The sequence below is a fragment of the Dromiciops gliroides genome, chromosome 3, assembly GCF_019393635.1.
Source record: "Dromiciops gliroides isolate mDroGli1 chromosome 3, mDroGli1.pri, whole genome shotgun sequence".
In the NCBI taxonomy this organism is placed as follows: domain Eukaryota; kingdom Metazoa; phylum Chordata; class Mammalia; order Microbiotheria; family Microbiotheriidae; genus Dromiciops; species Dromiciops gliroides.
This window is the reverse complement of record NC_057863.1, coordinates 69,495,347-69,509,370: the sequence shown is the minus strand read 5'-3', so window position 1 is coordinate 69,509,370 and position 14,024 is coordinate 69,495,347. Positions and strand designations below refer to the sequence as shown.

At 43.2% G+C, this 14,024-nt stretch overlaps 1 protein-coding gene across 3 annotated transcripts in view; it reads right to left on the bottom strand.

The window, feature by feature from the left end:
- TMBIM1 (transmembrane BAX inhibitor motif containing 1) overlaps window positions 1-14,024 on the bottom strand; it is an 80,296-nt gene that overhangs the window by 19,665 nt on the left and 46,607 nt on the right. The window contains exon 1 of one of the 3 annotated variants that reach the window (XM_043997689.1): window positions 13,729-13,874. The exons of the other annotated variants lie outside the window; for them this stretch is intronic. The gene's annotated coding sequence lies outside the window, so the exon portion shown is untranslated. Of the gene's footprint in view, window positions 1-13,728; window positions 13,875-14,024 lie in introns of those variants that run through there. 3 annotated transcript variants of the gene reach the window in all.

Below are 14,024 nucleotides of genomic sequence, written 5' to 3'. Positions count from 1 at the left end.
GACAAGATGGAGAGAGTGAAGCCAAATGGTGAAGGGCTTTAAATGCCAGACAATTTTGTATTTTACCATGGAAGACAATAGGAAGCCACTGAAGCTTCTTGAGCAAAGGAGTGAGACCATCAGACCTGAGCTTTAGGACTATCACTTTGGCAGGAAGTAGAAAAGGGACTGGAGAGGGGAGAGACAGAAGGCAAGAGACAGTCAGAACTAGTGAAACAGACCAGGAAAGAAGCAACCAGAATGTAAACAAGGGTGATGATGAAGGTCTTGGAGAAAGGTAATGGAGAAAATGGAGGATGGGGAGGCCAGAACCAAGATTTGGCAACTGAGTAGATAAGGTGGATGATTTTAGAACGAGGACTCAAGGTTATCTTCTTCAAGGATGCAAACCTGGATGATCGGAAGGAAAGCGGTACCCTTGACAAAAATAGGTAAGTTGGAAATGAGTTCCATTTTGGACGTGTTGAGCATCCCATGGGCCTACAGGATATCAAAGGGAAGACGTCCATGGGTAACAGAGGGCAGGATCTTAGGAGGAGGAGGAGGAGGAGATCTGGATGTGTGGATCTGCCAGTTATCAGCTCAGTGAGGGAAGCTGGTAAGATCACCCAAAGAGAAAGTAACAAGAAGAGGTTGCAGGCTAAAGCCCTGCGGGGTTCCTTGGGATATGGACCAAGGTCCAGCAAAGAAGAATGAGAACATTCCGACAGGTAGGGAGATGAATGACAGTGTCACAAGGGAGAAGAGCATGACAAAGTAGACATCTAACTCCTCTCTAAAGACTTCACCCTAGGGACATCACAACCGCTACCAGCAAAGCTATGGGTCGGGGTACACAAGTGGCTGGTTAGATGAGCCACTGATGTGGGGAGGGAACGACTGATGCAGAGACTCCTCCAGGCAAGAGAAAGCTGGCTTACCAGCTCTGGCCTTAACTAGATGTGTCCCTCTGGACAAAACAAATGCTCTCCCACCTCAGGTCTTCCAGGTGTTTGTTTGATTGTTAAAAGAGGGGGCTGGACCAATCTCTGAGGTCCTTTCCATCTCAAACATTCTGTGACTAGACATTTTCTGAAGGAGTCTGATGCTTAAGGCCTGCCCTTTGTCCTATCCAGAGGCTGATTCAGCCTTCTTTCTCTGCAAAGACAAAAGCAAACCAACTTCTATACATACCAATGAAAGCCCATGGTGACTGACAGAGTGAGGAGTGACCCATAGAGCAGAATGCTGGGAGGAGTCAGGTACAAGCCTTGCCCTGGGCATCCTCAGCCTGTCTAAATAGGTCATATTTTAATGCCTTGTCATACTTTATCACTTTTATTCTTCGCATTTGGTATCAATTTTGATCTCTGCTCTAACAAGCTGAACTGGAAATATCTACCACTTTAGTTATTTCCTGTTAACATAGATTCAATTTTATTTCTGGTGGTAATGTTTGATACTCTTAAGACCATGTGACTCTGATTCCCTTTCTTCTTGAAGAAAATGTTCACGACTAAGTAGCTAGGTATTTCAGTGCTGGACTTGGAATAAGGAAGACCAGAGTTCAAATCCCACTTCAGACACTTACAGTGTGAACCTGGGCAAGTCACTTAACCTCTGTCTCAGCTTCCTGATCTGTGAAACAGAGTCAATAATAGCCCCTACATCCCAGGCTAATTGTGATAAAATGAGATGTTTGTAAAGCACTTTGCCAACCTTAAAGCACTATATAAATGCTTACCATTATTGTTGTTGTTATTACTCTATAGCAGTAGTCCTTAACCTGGATCCATTAACTTTTGATTTTTTTTGGGGGGGGGGGAGGGAGTGCAGGGTAATGAGGGTTAAGTGTCTTGCCCAGGGTCACACAACTATTACGTGTCAAGTGTCTGAGGTCACATTTGAACTCAGGTCCTTCTGAATTCAGGGCCAGTGCTTTATCCACTGAGCCACCTAGCTGCCCCCTCCATTAACTTTTTTTTTAAAGCTTTTTTTTTTTTGCAGGGTAGTGCGGGTTGACTTGCCCAGGGTCACACAGCTAGTAAGTGTCAAGTGTCTGAGGCTGGATTTGAACTCTCCATTAACTTTTTAAAAATATTTTTATAATTGTATTTCAAGTTTACTTTATTTTGTGCACTACATTATTCTGTCCATGGGCTTCTCCAGACAGCCAAAGGAGCCCAGTATGCCAAAAAAAAAAAAAAAAAGCTAAAACCCATTGGTTCATAGATGCGTGGCCTTTAGCTAGTCTTTCAGTCTTTTCTTAATCCCTGAGCCAACTTTCCAATGTTGTTTTTTTTTTTGGGGGGGGGGGGTTGCCCTTTTTAATGAAGTCATGGTCTATTCAAAGAACTTGGATGGTCTTACTGAGTTCTTTGTAGAGTCAATAATGCCATGAAGAGAAATAGTGAAATTAGACAAATGAGCACGTTTTAGGGTAAAATGGTAAGCTCAATTTGGGATCCATTTTATTTAGATTTCTAATGTCTCAGTGGAGTTAGTGGGACCCCCATCCCTGGAGATCTTTGGGTTGTTGAAGAAGGGTGGACAGAGATAACCATTTGTCAGGGATATTACAGAGGGAAATCAAGATGGTGAAAGAAGCAGTAGATTTGGAAACAAAGGACCTGGGTTCAAATCCCGAGCAAATTTCTTCATCTCTCTGAACCTCAGTTTCTTTACCCCCAAAATCAGAAGTTTGGAGTGAATGACTTCTGCAGTCTTTTCAGGTTCTTGATCTAGCCTCTGGGTGGACAGGTTTCTGCTCCTGCTTGAGTCCCAGCTGCTGACTCATAGTAGGGTCCCTTCAACCCCTCCCTATTCCTCTCACTTTTCTGGTTTGGAAAAACAGGAACCTAAGAAGCAACGACTGGAGAGAGGAGTGGAGACCCAGGGCTGGGAACTAGGAATGGAGAAAAACCAGGCTCTAATCCTAGGCTATCAGTTCCTTATCAGAGGCAGTTATGAATGAAATGTCCAGGAAAGAGAATGGAGGAAGAGCACAGGGAATCCACAGAAGACTCCGAATTCTAAAATCCTAATTTTACCCCTCCCTGGGTGATCTCTGGCAAATGACTTCACTTGTCTGACTTCATTTTTCTCTTCTCAGGAATGAGGGAGGGTTAGGAGGGAATTGCCCTAAATGACCTATCACCTGTAAATCTTAAAATCCAACAGCAAATCTATATGTTTGGTGACACTGCCAAAGAAACCAATTTGTTCTTCGGAGAAGTTGCTGCAACAATACTGAGGGTGGGACAATAAATAACACAGGAGCAAAGCCCCATGGGAAAGTTTCACCATGCCAACTTCTTCACAATTCCACAATGTCCTAGTGACTGTGAGAAGATGAAAGCTGTTGAGCCAGTCAAGAGAGAATCATAAATCATGGGATGCTAGGGCTGGAACAGACCCCAGAGATCACATTGTCCAACTCCCTCATTTGACATGGAAGGAAACCGAGGCCCGGAGAACTTCCTCTTTCTTACTTAACATTTAACTTAATCTTACTCAAGATCACATGACAAGTTGATGGCAGCCCAATGCCCTTTTCATTACATCATGCTGCCCCCAGAAAGGAAGTCCACAGGCTCAGAAAGAAGGAACTTCAATAAGACCGTTCCCCACTAAACCCCAACCCGGGATTACGGCCACCTTTTCTGATCCTTATTCACATGTGACTTTCACTGGACCCTCACTACAACAAGGCAATCATTTTCCTCTGCCAGAATTAATCCAACTCTATCCCGTTCCCCACAAAGATGGTTTATAAAATTCTCTTCTTTTCTCAAATATCCCCCCCAACCCTTCCCTTAAACCTTCTCAGCTGAGGCTCTCCCCTCTAACACTTTAGTGAGAAAATAGAGGCCATTTTTCCCCCCTTCTCCTTGAAAATGCCCCCACCACCACTCTCCAACACATTTTCTTTCCTCTATCCTCCAATGAAGGGGCCTTTCCTCCTTGTGAAGATCAATCCCTTGATCCCATTCTCTCTCCGGCAGATCCCCCTCTCAATCAGCCCTCTTTAATCTTCCATCTCTTCCTCACCACAGGTGCCTTCCCTGATGCCTACAAACATCCTTCTTTCACTACACCCTACACCATTCCCTCACGTTATCCTCCAATATCTCTCCTCAATTTCTCAGCCAAACTCCTAGAAACAGTTGAAAAGTGACTATTCTGGAATGCTAACTCAAAACTGTGCTTTAACATATTGCATGACCTTTACCCTGGTCAAATTTCTATAAATATTAACAAACTATCTTGGGGAAGAGAAAGCATGGGAGAGAATCTGAGAGCACAGGAGGACTATGTATGTTTGGACACTTCTTTAAGCTAAGAGTAATTGAATTTAGAATAAATTAACAAAAATTGCTTCTGGGGGCAGCTAGATGGCGCAGTGGATAAAGCACTAGCCTTGGATTCAGGAGGACCTGAGTTCAAATCCAGTGTCAGACACTTTACACTAGCTGTGTGACCCTGGGCAAGTCACTTAACCCTCATTGCCCCACCAAAAAGAAAAAAATTGCTTCTGGAAGACATGGGCCCAAAATTCAGAGTACAGCATTTATTTTTTTTTCATCTTCAACAATGTAAGGAGCAAGAAAGACTTCAGGACATCTGTGCTTTTTTATGCAATCTTTTTGTTTGTTTGTTTTGGTTTGGTTTTGGTGAGGCGATTGGGGTTAAGTGACTTGCCCAGGGTCACACAGCTAGTAAATGTCAAGTGTCTGAGGCTGAATTTGAACTCAGGCCCTCCTGAATCCAGGGCCAGTGCTCTACCCACTGCACCACCTAGCTGCCCCTTTTTTATGCAATCTTAACCTCTTACATGGTTACTTCTCTGGGCATTAGGCTCCTGAGTTGATAGAAGGCCAGGGTAGAGGTGGGATGAGGGAAGGCTGGTCAGGTCAGTGCATCTCAAAGGGCCCTTCCAGTTCTGATAATCTACGATCTCTTATCTTGGCAGAGAAGCAGGTGCGCTCTGACTGCCGCAGAAGTGGGCAGATTGGACAGCAGGAAGAACTAACTTCTTTTTTTGTTTTGTCTTTTTTTTTTTGAGGCAGTCAGACACTTTACACTAGCTGTGTGACCCTGCCCAAGGTCACACAGCTAGTAAGTGTTAAGTGTTTGAGGCTGGATTTGAACTCAGATCCTCCTGAATCCAGGGCCAGTATTCTATCCACTGCTCTACCTAGCTGCCCCAAGAACTGACTTCTAAGGAATAAAAGCAAAGTTTTGCTCTCAGAGATCTGTCTATATTCTCGAACCTAGAGTAAGGATCTGGGGTGATTGATGCTCCCAAAAGACATTGATGAGATCTCCAAACCAGCCTGGAGAGTCAGTGACTCTTTGGAGCCCTGGATTCTGAGTAGGAAAGAGGAAGCCCCACAGAAGTTTGGTACAAGAAGTTACTGTTCCAGAATCTGCTAAACAAGGGCTCTGCTCCTAGTATTTAGAAAGAAAGCATATGAGAGGAAGCAAAAGAAACAGCCAAGCCATCCAGGCAAGCTGCCCACCTCCTCGCCAAAAAAATGATGGCCAGCCAGGGTGGAACTGGAAAGAGCTACTCAGAATGGACACTTCTCAGAAAAACCCCACCCCTCTCTACCCTTCCCAGGAGGCTTAGCCCTAACCTGGCTCCAGCCCCACACATCAGACTTGTTTCCTAATCCAAAGAACTCTATCCCACTCTATTGCCCCTTCCCTCAATATATCAATTCACACGACACCCCTCCCACTCCCCAGCACATAGGAATACCGGAAGGAGTAAAGTGAGTCACAAGGAGTCAGGAGTCAGGTCACACAAGCCAACCACATCTAATGAAACTTTTGGGGTATGGTTATGAAATTCCTGGCCTAAATGTGAACTTAGAATCTAGAACAGATTTTTAAAAAACAAACAAACAAAAAAAAAACTAAAGGCAGCTAGGTGGCACAGTGGATAAAGCACTGGCCTTGGATTCAGAAGGACCTGAGTTCAAATCCCACCTCAGACACTTGACACCAGCTGTATGACCTTGGGCAAGTCACTTAACCCTCATTGGGCCCCCCCCCAAAAAAAAATCTCTATGGAGGGAAAACAGGAGGCCCTGGCCACTATCTGAAAACACACACAAACTAACTCACACTTTCCCTCTCTCCTTTTCTCTCCCTCCCAACCCCCTCCCCAGGAGAGGCCAGGAATGTTACAGAAGGGAGACACCCAATTCTTCCACCTCACACGTGTCCTTCTTGCTCAGACATGTTGCTCTCCTTACAGTACAGGGTAAAGCCTGGTATTTGCCATCTGGTTCCTGCCCTCAGATTATGTCACAGAATCACCAACATCTCCAAAGGTCATTCCCTGTCCAACCCCTATGCCCATGGACAAGGAGGCCCTAGCTCCAGCCCAGCTGGAATCAGATAGGCGTCCCCTGTGCTGACATGACACGGTTCCCAAAAAAGGAGACAGACCTCTCAGGGAAGGTGGTAAAGAAATGACTGAAGGCAGAGGCAGGGGCCAGAAACAACATAGCAGCTACCCCTAGACCGGCCAGGATAGCTTGCCTTCATTCTCTCACTTAGGAGGTTGGTCCCTTTCTGGCCTGCAGCCATTTATTGACAACGGATCTGTTTCTGTAAAAGTGTGTGTCTCACCCCTCCCTCCAAGAAGCAGGCACTCCACCACCCACCCTCAGAAGCTATTCCCTAAAGCCTTAAGAAAAGGCTGGCCAGGGACCGGAAGGGGTGAGGCCAACCAGGGTGATTTCAATGAAGTTAATGGTCTGGATGGGCAAGATAAAGAGGCAAAGGAAACTGTTTTCAGGAGGGAAGGCAGAAGACAAACTAGTAAAACCAAGACTCCAGGGGTCTACAGGCCATTTCTGAAACACTGGGTAACTACAGTGTGGACCCCCTATCTATCTCTCTTCCTGCTTTCTCAACAGGAATGTGATGAAGACAATCAATGAGAGTTGGGGAAGAGCCTTGGTAAGGCCAACTTTGCTTAATGCCAACAAAGAGGGGATAGCTGAGCACCACCCTGAGACCACTGTGCCATACAGTGTCTGTAGATGGGAAGGGCAGATGGAGGCAAATACCTCCCAAGATATACTAGGAGTGGAAACACTAACAGAATGAAGCCAAGTCATTTGGAAGTAAGTTCTCCCTTCCCAAAGAAACAAATAAATTGAAATACACTCTATTGTAGTTACTAACTCCCATGTGAAAGGGGGTCAAGAAGAAGTTTATTTTGTATTCTCTGGACCTTTCTTGGGCCCAATAAGAAATGAGGGAATATACATCCCCCCCTTGAAGAGAGATAGGGAACCATGTGTGCAGAACCGTTGCGTACACATCTTCAGACAGTCATTATGTAGGTTTGTTCATTGCATTTCTTTTTTACCAGGAATTGTCACTGAGTTGGCGGTGAAGGGTAGTAGAGAGGATATATCCCAAAATGATTAATGTAAAAACAAAAACACATTAATACTTTTTTTTTTAAATGAGCCTTTCAGAGTCCAGATCAGAATCATCTTAAAAAAAAATCTCCCATTTATGTAGCGCTTTAAGGTGTCAAAGCACTTTCTTCACAATAATACTTTATGGTTGATAATGTAAATTTTTACTATCTCAATTTTATGGGGGAAGAGACTGGGGCTCTGGGTATAACTAGAAGGGCTATGTAATGCTACTACAGAGTAGACATGGCTCCTTACACAGTTTTCTTACTTCCCTAGCCTGGTAACCAATCAATCAATAATAATCAGTGCTAAGCACTGTACAAAGTGCTTAAAAAGAGACAAAAGATAGTCCCTGCTCTCAAAGAGCTTACAGTCTAATAGAGGAGACAACAAATACAAAGTGAGATAGATCCCTACAGAATTAATAGAAACTAATTAATAGAGGGAAGGCACTAGAATAAAGAGGGATTAGAGAAAGCTTGCTGTTTCGATAGACTTCTTTGAGAGCTTTCCCTCTGTTCTTGACCTCTTTGGGGGTATGTCTAGTACTAGTATCACTGGTTCAAAGGGTATAAAGCTTACTGACTTTTTTAGTAGAATTCCAAATTGTTTTCCAGAATGGTCATACCATTCTGAGGGTGGACTCTGAGAGGTAGGTGACTTGCTTATGATCACACAGCTAATGATCGGGATTTAAACCCAGGTGTCCTCACTCCAGGCCAGATTATACTGGCCTTTTAATACACCAAACGAACTGCCTCTTGTAGAAGTGAACTGCTGGTCACTTGTATATATCTCCTCTAAATGTAAACTGTATGATCCTTCCAAGTTTCCAAGAGAGACATTAGAAAACAAAGGATGTAAGGCAGCTAGGTGGCACCGTGGATAGAGCACAGGCCCTGGAGTCAGGAATACCTGAGTTCAAATCCGACCTCAGACACTTAACACTTACTAGCTGTGTGACCCTGGGCAAGTCACTTAACCCCAGTTGCCTCACCAAAAAAGAAAAGAAAAGAAAAGAAAACAAAGGATGTAAGTCCAGAAAGGACCTCAAGGTATCGATTGATTCTGGGCATTTTCTGTCTCCAGTGCTTGGAACATTCTCCCTCCTCCTTCCTCTCCACTTACTGACCTCCCTGACTTTCTACTTTCTATAGGAAGCCCTTGCCAAACCATCTTAACTTTGCTGCCTTTCCTCTGTTAATTAGTTTCTATTAATTCTGTAAAAAGCTTGCTTTGTATGTATTTACACAAGCAGACAAGCAAAATAAATGGATACATTGATCATGACTGCATGACTGCTAATGCATGCCTCATTCTACACCCCTAGTCCAACATCCCCCCTCTCTCTGTCTTCTCTCTCTGTGTCTCTGTCCCCCAACCTCTGTGTGTCTGTCTCTCTCCCTGTCTCTCCCTCTCCCTCCCGAGAGAGAGAGAGAGAGAGAGAGAGAGAGAGAGAGAGAGAGAGAGAGAGAGAGAGATGGGAGATATGCTTCAACATCAATCTATTCCAGTAACAAAGCATTGATCGGTTCTGAAGCCTTTTATTGTTGTTTTCCCTTACGTTATTCTGACCAACATGCACATTTTACTCCCTTAACTCTGCTTACTTCATTCTGTATCAGCTCATACAAGTGCCTCAAATTTTTTTGAATTTTACTTTTGTCATTTCTTACAGAGCAATAATATCTATCCTATGACATTTGGATAATATGAAAATTGTTGCTATGAAGATCTTTGAGAGTTTTCCATCTGTCCTTGACCTCTTTGGGCTATATGCCTAGTAATGGTATCACTGGTTCTAAGGGTATAATTTGATGTTTTTAATATAATTCCAAATTGTTTTCCAGAATGTTTGGACCATTCAGTTCTGTCAGCAGTGCATTGAGTGTGCCTTTCTTTCCACAGCCCAGTCAATATTTATATTCTAAGATACCTTCCTGTCCTTTACATTCTAACATTCTATATCCAAAGGGTCATTCCAGAGATGACATTTTATGATTCTAAGTTTGCATGCATTATATTACTCCAGAAAAGGATCGAAATGGTTCAATTCAATTTGACTCAACAACATTTATTAACCAGAAAGAACCAACCCAAGGCCCTCTCATGTGGGAGATCTGCAAGCCTTGAAACTCCAGCTTTACAGAGCCTTGTAATACTCAAATTAGGTAAAGATGATAGTATTTCCCCCCTACGTGAATGAATACAAATGGGCTGAAAGGAGTATGGCAACTTGAGAGTCTGGGACTAAGTAAGTGTCTTTTCCTTCTTCATGAAGAGCTAAACAACATTCTGAGTGGTATTTGGGTTAAAAGACCATATCTCTGCTATTCAGGCTCTGACAATGAATAGCTTTTTAACCATGGACAAGTCCTTTAACCTTTCTGAGCCTCAGTTTCCCCATTTGAAAAATGGTACGTCATCATAAAAACAAACTGAGACACAGAGTTCTGAGTAAAATCAACTTATTAGCAAGAGATGAATTTGTCATGGTCTCAGCCTCCTCAGCAAGCTGAGACCCTGAATGAGCGATGACCAATCATTTTTAAAAACAAAAGGAGGAACATCCAAAAACTAGAAGGCAGCATTATAGACTGGGAAAACAACACGATTGGTTACAAAGCCTGCAGCATCACAGATGGGAAAAACTATACGACTGGCTGGAAATCAGGAATTTCGTCCTAGAGACAACCCTTCCTTTCATCTCCTCACAGGAAATGCTGATTGAGTGGGTCCACCTGCAAGAATAACTATTGGTAATGATGAAGCATACTATCCACCTCCAAAAAAAAAGTGATATTGATTAAACATTGACTGAAGCATGCTATTTTTTACTTTCTCTTTTTTTTAATTTTTTTTTTAGTGAGGCAATTGGGGTTAAGTGACTTGCCCAGGGTCACACAGCTAGTAAGTGTTAAGTTTCTGAGGCCGGATTTGAACTCAGGTACTCCTGACTCCAGGGCTGGTGCTCTATCCACTGCTCCCCCAAGCTGCCCCTATTTTTTACTTTCTTACTTTCTTTCATTTTTTTCCTTTTATTCAAGTTTTCTTATACAGAATGACTAATATGGCAATATTTTACATAACCTATATCTGATTGCTTACCGCCTCAGGAAAGGGGGAAGGGAGAGAGTGTAGAATTTGGAACTCAAAATTTTAAATAAAAATGTTTTTTAAAAAAAGAATAACTATTGGTATATAGATGACAGGATTCCTCTAATGGTAGAAGAGCAGCCAGCAGTATAGAAATAACTGATTTCCTTTTAATTAAAGTGACTTAGAGGGAAACTGAACTTTTCAACTTAAGTCAGAGGGGGAAAAAAAGCATGACAAGCAGTCATACAAAAAATGTCAGCAGTGATACAGAATAGAATGAATTACAAAATAAAATCAATTAGATATTTTCAGGAACTACCTACCTCACAGGGGAAAGTGTTTTGTAAAGCAAAGTGTGATTAGATTTGAAGCTATTTAAAGGTCAGGAATGATAAAGAAGCAATCTAATTTAGTAGAAGGAACACTGCACTTGGGAGGAAATATATCTGGGTCTAAATTCCACTTCCAGTATTTGCTAGCTGGGAACTGATTACACAGGAAACCTATCTAACTTCTGAGGCTCAGTTTCCTCATTTATAAAAGGGGAGTAACAATGTGCATACTTAGTATCCCTCAAAGATTGTGATGAGCAAGGTATTTTATATACCATCCAGCACTACAGAAATGGGAGCTATAAGTATAATCTCTTTCCTTAGTTAGAGGTTTGTTGTGAAGATCAGTGAAAGAAAAAGCCCTTTGAAAAACAGTAGGATCAAGCTAGCTCCTAGAGAAGAGATAAGATAATACATACATTTCCCTTTCATTGGGGAAGTGGGGAAAACCATGGGTGTGGCACATTTCATATATCAGACCAGGTAGATTCGTCGATTGGTTTTACTGAATTTTTCTTCTTTTTTTAATCTTTGTTGCCAGGGAAGATATTCTGGGTCAGGGGGAGGCAAAAGGGTATATTTTAAAATAATGGAAATCTAAAACAAAAGTCTTCAATATTTTTTTAAACAGAAAGTACTTTCTAAGGCCAAGTCATCCTTATCAAATTGAAAGTTCAATGGGATAGTAGAAATAATTGAGATCTGGGTTTTAGTCCAAGGTCCACTCTATCCACTTTTGTGTACTGGACCCCTTTGATAGTCTGGGGAAACCTGTGCACACTTTTTCATAATGTTTTTAAATGAGCAAAATGAAACACGTGGGATGACAAAGGAAACCAAGTCTATTAAATATAGTCATCAAAATATAAGTTCACAGTCCCCTATCTAAGAAACCCTACGTAATACTGGTCTTCACCTCTCTTTCAATCAATCAACAGGTGGTATTTGGGATGTTGTATTATCTCGATTTCCCAGACCTTTAAGGTACAGCCACTGTCTCCTGCTAAGGCAAGCTAACTTCATTTAGCTAGACAAATCATCAGATGATAATGATAGATGGACATAGGTATCATCCTACCCCTTAGGTAATCAAAGATGCTACTAAGGGGATCCCCCACCTGTAAACTCACTTCTTGTTAAAGAAGGTTCAGGGAGGTCTTCGGGAGAATGAATGGAATAGATGCCCTTTGATAAAGGGAGCTCTTAGCTGGAGCCTATTTATTCTCAGGGATAGAGTGACTCCACAGAGGTGATCATTACTTCCCAACTCATCCTGACATCTAAGGATCTCCAAGCACCAGACCCTGTCATTATTTTACAAGTCTTCATTTTACAAGTGAGGCCCCATGACATCTCTGACTTCGAAGAAAAGCAAAGGCGCAGGACGTCAAGAATTGCATGTCTTGATGCTGGACATCTCTTTCCAGGTGACAAACTAGGGTTCTTAGGACTAGATGGAAGAAGTCCCCCTAGTCCTGTTGAGACTAACACAAAGTAATCTGACAAGCACCTGGCTCTTTGGGCAGCCACTAACCAGGCCAGAGTCACCAGGCTCGAAACCAAATCTGACCCATAGGATGAATATTTTAGGCCCCAGAGAACCAGACACCAGAGCTGCCTTCCAAGGCTTCGAACTCTGCCCTTGGCTCCCAGTCACAGAGCCCATTCTGAGCCATGACCCCATTACCCCCAACACATCCAAGCCCAAGGTGGGGGGAGGGGAGGGGAATGAACTACAAAGAGGCACCAAGAGAGGAGCAGCCAGGAGTGAATGCTGACTCATTAAGACCCGGCAAACTCCACCACTCCACCGATCAGGGCTGAATTAGCCAATTCATCCTGGCCTCACAATGTGCCCTCCACTGAGCTTGAGTTCCCGGTGGTCCCTCTCCTCTTTATTTCTTCTCTGCACTGACTGCCTCCCCACTTGCTTCCAGACCCTACTTCTGCTAAACAGGAAGCTAAAAAGTTCAGTAGGGAACCCAAGGCATCGATCTCCCAAGGCTGAGTTCATTCCAAGGTGGCTAAAAACTGGAACCAAGTCCTGGTGATGGAGTGCCCACTTGCATGTCCAAGAATTGAGGGCTCCCCATCCACTGCCCTTTCCTCTCTGGTCTGTGAGTAGCTCCCATTCCAATCCTAGGAGAACATGATGCTCAAGCACCAATTCCAGTGGAAGGAAAACTAACACTGTAAAGTCTCAGGACTAGAGTTCGATCTGGACTTTGTATTTGTGAGATCCTCAAGGTTTTATTTTATGAGAAGTTTGGACTGGGTCTCCCAGAGCAAGGTGCACCTCAAAGACCGGATTACCCAGAGTCAGACAATTAAGAGATGTACAAAAAAACCCCAGACAGACAGACACACCCTGCCAGACACATCAAAGAAGACAACAGCAACAAAATAAAGGCCACACCGTGGCAGAGGGAGAAATCCGCTGACCAGAGAAATATACATATATAAGTGTGTGTGTGTGTGTGTGTATACATACATATACACACACACACATATACATATACACACACAGGGAAGCACACACATAGACGACATACATATATATAAATATATGTATATATATATATATATACATATACACACGTATATACAGACACACCCTGCCAGACACGTCAAAGAAGACAACGGTAACAAGACACACAATGGCAGAGGGAGAAATACACTGATCAGAGAAATATACATATATAAATATGTGTGTATATGTATACATATATATATACACATATATACACACACAGGGAAGCACACACGTAGACGACACAAGGCTAGAGGCTCCCAGAGCTAGAGCGTGACCTGATGCAAGCCCTAAATCCAAACAAACGGATAAGAAAGGAGAACGCCACGCCAGCACCTACTTCCAGACACCAAGATCCCTTCTCTCCTCACAGCTCTTCCGAAGACTGAATATAATCCTGGGCAGCTACCCCGAGTGGGGAGAGGGTTGAGAAAGAGAAACGCAGCCCGTTCCAGGCCTTCCTTTGCCCTTTTCCTTTCCCCTTCCCCGCCCCATTCCCATACATAGCTCCAATTAACCAACCAACAAGTGATAATGAAGCCTCGATTACCGGCGGGGCACCGAGGGGTACAAAGACAAAACTCGAAAGTCCCTGCCCTCGAGTAGCTCACATTGGAACAGAAGAGACCACGTTCA